Source organism: Aquarana catesbeiana, linkage group LG07 (genome assembly GCF_042186555.1).
Source record: "Aquarana catesbeiana isolate 2022-GZ linkage group LG07, ASM4218655v1, whole genome shotgun sequence".
Taxonomy (NCBI): domain Eukaryota; kingdom Metazoa; phylum Chordata; class Amphibia; order Anura; family Ranidae; genus Aquarana; species Aquarana catesbeiana.
The window spans coordinates 17,833,847-17,839,457 of NC_133330.1; positions in this window are offsets into that span (position 1 = coordinate 17,833,847).

The following is a 5,611-nucleotide window of genomic DNA, read 5'->3' on the forward strand; positions in this document are numbered from 1 at the left end:
AATCACTCCCATTAATCCTCAATCAGTGCAGCTATACCTTCAGTAAGTCTTAGTAGAATCGCCTATTTTTATTTGTTTACTGCAATGCATCCATCAGACTCTCTAAAACAAGCGGTCAATCACCAGATCTACTGGCGCAAGTCCAAGAACACCTAGCCACGGTGCCCAGAGTTTCTCATATTTTTTGGATGTTCCCCTGTGCTGATAGATAATTTTTTCCAAACAGATAGTGTTCCCCATTTGTGTGATCCACTCCTGCAGTGTAGGAGGGTCTTCAGATTTCCAATGTCTAAGAATTAGCATACACACTTGAAACAAAGCTCTGTTAATGGCTTGCTTAAGGATATCTCCTGTCAATAGGTCATCTATTATCCCCAGCAGGCATGATTTGGGATCTAATGGTATCTGTACCTGGAAGACCATATTAATAGTGTCCAGGACAGTCTTCCAATATAGGTGAAGTTTGGGGCATCTCCAAAGGAGATGAATAAGATCTCCATGGTCTCTACGACATCTCGTACATGTGGGATCTGTACCAACCCCCATACGGACTAGTCTAGCAGGTGTATAATGTACTCTAGAGAGTATATACAGCTGGGATAGTTTCTGAGCAGCATTTAATGAACACAGGGGGACCACCTGCAAGGCCTCGTGCCACTGTTCCTCCTCAAATGCGCCAACATCCTGTTCCCATTTGGTCATAGCTTTCAATGGTGAGTCCCTCAGAACCAAATTCAGAAGCATAGCATAGCAGTCCGATATGAACCCTTTATATGTAGTTATTTCAAGAAGGAAATTAAAGACAGGTGTGAGTTCTAGAGTCCAAATATCTGGACCTCTCTGGGCATCTATCGCATGTTTAAGTTGTTGGTAGTAGAAATTCATGGAAGATGGTAGCTGGAAGGCCTCCCTGAGCGCCGAAAAGGATCTCAGCTTGCCATCTTAGAATATGTGTATCATGTGTGACAACCCATATTGCTTCCATTTTACTCCATATGGTATTTTCGCTATTTCCATATAATGATTATTTTCCCAAATTGGGCCATATTTAGTGTACCCTTGCACTCCCTGTAGCATCCTGACCTTATTCCAAATCTTTTGCATAAGAGCATAAGTTGGGAAAAGTTTGTTGGATTTATCATATTGCAACGCCTCCAACCCGTCTAGGGCCCCACACTTGGATGTGAAGCAAAGTAGTTGGGCCGAGGAGTCTCGCAGATTTAGTTCTATTTCCTGTTTAGGCCGCAGAACTCTAGCAATGTGCTGTAGCTGGGCGGCTAAGTAATATACCCAAGGATTAGGTAGCGCCAAGCCACCGTCGTCCTTGGGGCGCTGTAGTTGCTCAAGTTTAATTCGGGGCGGTTTTGATAGCGAAATGAATGATCAAAAGAGTGAGTTAATAATTCTGAACTTTTTTAAGGTAATGACCATTGGGGAGTTGTGGAGTACATATAGTAGCTGAGGCATAAGGATCATCTTTATTAGATTGATCCTACCTACTTGTGTTAGTTTCAATTTGCTCCAGACTTTAACCCGATCACGACAGCGATTAATAAGAGGGGTTAGGTTTAAGTTAGCGTAATCTAACACACGGGGGGGTGACTTGTATGCCTAAGTACTTAAGAGATGTTGATATCGGGATGTCCAGCATACTCTTTTGGGAGGAGGATGGTTCACGGTCTAGCAATAGCAGGGGGGACTTGGTCCAATTGATAACTAGACCCGAGTACTGCCCGAACCGGCCAATAACCTTCATTGCTTCTGACAGTGACGCTGATGTATCTCCGAGAAGCAGCATGGTGTAATCAGCATACATGATAACCTTCTCCTGGACATCTCCATATCGAAACCCCTGTATTAAGGGGTTGCTACCTATCATAGAAGCTAAAGGTTCTATCGCCAAAGCAAATAAGAGGGGAGACAGGGGGCAACCCTGTCTCGTACCTCTGTATAGATTAAAGGGTGTGGAGATCTTTCCCCCCTCCCTAATAGTTGCCACCGGGGAAGAATAGAGTAGCTGCACCCATTTATTATATCCATCCCCAATTCCAAATTTCCTCATCACTGCCCATAGATAGTCCCATTCCACGCTATCAAACGCCTTATGGGCATCCAGTGACAGCAAGGCTCTGTCTCCCCTATTGTCCGACTGGGATTGAATATTGAGAAAAAGTCTGCGCAAATTTATCACAGTCGATTTCTGGGGCATAAATCTGGATTGGTCTGAATGTATTATGGTAGATATGACTTTGTTCAGACGCAACGCCAACACCTTGGCGAGAATCTTCACATCAGTTTGTAAAAGCGAGATTGGTCGATACGATCCCGGATCAAGTGGGTCTTTACTGGGTTTTAATATCAGGACTATGCTTGCTCTGGTCATCGACTGGGGGAGGTCACCACTTTGTTTTGCTGCATTAAACACCTTCAGCAGGTGTGGAAGTATACATTCCCCATACTGTTTGTAAACTTCAATGGGAAGCCCATCATCTCCCGGAGCCTTGGAGTTGGGGAACAGACTGGTCGCCACCTGCAATTCATCAATAGTTAAAGGGTCATCCAGCTCAGTCCGAGATGCCGCAGATAAACTGGGCAGCTGGATTTCGTCTAAGTACTCAGTGAGGGATTCCAATGAGTATGTTTGTTTAGATTGGTATAGAGAGGAGTAAAATCGCACCAATTCTGCCAAGATCTGGTCTGGGCCATTGGTTAGTCCTCCCCGATGAGAGCGTAATGCTCCAACCGATGGAGAGGTCTGATGAGAGTGGGCAATAGTTGCTAACAGGCGGCCAGTGTGCTCCCCCTCCTCATAATATGCTGTTTTTTGAAAAAAAACCTCTTTCTCTCCGCTGTGGATGACGTGACCTTATATAGCGCATCTTGTGCCGAAAGCCACGCTTCCTTGTTAGCTTGGGTTGGATCAGTAATAAACTGTCCCTCTAGTTCTTCTGCCATACGTTCTATTCCCTCCCTCTGAGCATGTGTCTTCCTTTTAACTGCTTGAATTTCAGCGATGAAGATGTTTCGAAGGACTGCCTTAAAGGCCTCCCAGGACAAAGCAGACGCTGCTTCACTGGCATGAATACGCCAATATTCTGTAATTTGGGATTCTATTTGCTCATGGGAAGGGAAGAGATTCAACCAAAATGCATTCATCTTCCACGGAGCCTTTGCCATCATGGAAGGAGGACGCACCTCTAGGGTCACAATCAAGGGAGAATGATCAGATACACTTCTAATAGCATATGTCATTTCCGAGATGTAGCGATCTGCTACTCCCGAGCAGAGACAAAGGTCTATCCTTGATAGAGATAAGTGGCTCTTGGAGAAACAAGAGAATTGGCGCACCCCCGGATTCCCTGCTCTCCAAGGGTCTTTCCACCCCACCTCCTCCATAAACTTACTGAGGGCTGTGCGGTTCCCTCCCCGCCCACCCGCTACTGGTGGATATTTGTCCAGCAATGGATCAGTGTAGTTATTAAAATCCCAGAAGGCATACAGTGGAACCTCAGGATATTTCACTTGGTATGCCAGCAGGGCTCTCACCACTTGGTTGTTATACGGAGGAGGTACATATACAAAGGCTAATTAATATACATTTCAGAGTAGACAATCTACACAAAAGAAAGACATATCTCCCTTCTTGATCAATTTCGGAGCCTAGCTCCTCATATTCTATGGAGCTATGCACCAATACACTCACACCACGAGAGTATGAGGTATGGGTGGAATGGTACGCCTTGCCCACCCATCGAAAACTAATACAAGACAACGAGTCCTTGGTAAGGTGAGTCTCCTGCAAGGCACAGATAGCCGGGAGACGTTTCCGAAGTAACGATGATACCATTGTCCTTTTTAGGGGGTCATGTAACCCTCTAACGTTCCATGAGATCACAGTTACTGTTGTCATCTTGAAATGAACAAAAAATGGCTGTCATAGGTAAACCACTGCTTGCTCCTTCTACGCCTACATAAAAGAGATAGGGGGGCTGCTGCACCACATCCGAAGGAGGATGGTAGATGAGAAAGTATCTTGAAGGAGAGAAAAAAAGCCATGTCTTCACCCGCATGGTGACTTAGCTTTACAGTTCCGGAGCAGATCTGCATAGAAAAAAAAAAAAAACGCACAACGGTGCGTGAAACAAACATGGGGGCCTCTTCTGAGCTGAGTTATGCACCTGTGAAAGCTCAACACATAGAAGGGCCAACTTGCTTTGTAATCCAGGACACCAACATGTCAAAGTAGATGAAAAAATCTTCATGGGACAACCGGTCCCACTGACCAACAAGGGGGTCCTGGACCTCCTGCAAAAAGTTCCTGATAGGTACTGACGTGTACTTCATCAGGGTTCAACGTGCATCCGAGCTCGCATTGCTTGATAAAGAAATCAATGTGCGTTTCCGGCACTGCCCCCCTCCGAGGGAGAAATATGAAAGAGTCCTGTACTGGTAATGATGGTGTCAATCAAGCTCCATTTCTGGTCTCCGTTCTTGTCTAAATTCGTTTTCGTTGGCATCCAGCCAGTCAGAGGCCTCAGCCGGGTGTTCAAAGAAGTGTACTCGCCCCCTTAGGGTAATTCTGAGTTTCGCCGGATACAACATTGCATATGAGGCTTGTAACTTCTGTAAGCGTTTTTTAATTTCGGTGAATCGTGAGCGATTCTTCTGAACAGCAGCTGAGAAATCGTGGTAAAAGGAGATTCGGGTGCCATTATATTGGATATTCCTTTTCTCTCTGGCTAGCCTTAGAATGATCTCTCTGTCCTGGTAGTTTAAAAGGCGAGCCAGAATCGGGCGAGGAGGGTGCCCAGGTGGGAGGGATCTGGTGGGTACTCTATGCGCCCGTTCCACAGCATATAGGTGGGTAAAGGCTTCCTTGCCAAACACATCTGTCATCCATTGTTCTATAAACTGCGTGGGATCACGGCCCTCTGCTTTCTCAGGAAATCCCACTATGTGCACATTATTGCGTCTGAGGCGGTTTTCAAAATCCTCAGCACGTGTGTCGGTGGCTCTTACTAACCGTGTGGTAGCTTGAGATTCTCTGATCATATGGGGAAGTTTGTCCTCTATTTCGCTTATTCTACTTTCTGCTGCAGTGGTCCGCTCTCGGATCTTCTGAATGTCCTGTCTAAGGAGACTAACCTCCTCTTTCAGGCCCCCAAAACGTGCCTGTAAGTTATTAACAGAGGCTGTACATTTATTCACTGCTCTCAGAATGGCTGCAAGTGTGGGTTGTTCGCCCCCCTCCTCACATTCTTCAGGCTCCTCAGCTATACCGCTGTTAGTGTCCTCCTGAGCCATCATGGCGCCTGCCCCCTGTGTTCTCTCCCCCTCCTCCTCATCAGGATCATTTTGTATATCAAAGTCACACTGAGACTGGGCAGCCAGCAGACCGGATTTTTCCTTAAGTTTATAGGCATAGTACCTCATGTCCTTGGGGTGGTCAGCGGAGCAGTCTTTAAAGCTTTTCTGCTGTTTGCTCTGTGTCTCCTTCGTTTTGTCAGCACCGCGCTTCTGTGCTGAAGGCAGAGCGGCGCCATTTTGCGGATCCATCCTCGAGCTTTCTCCCCTCTGTCCTCGGGTCATCATACCCTCTGCACGGACCGGA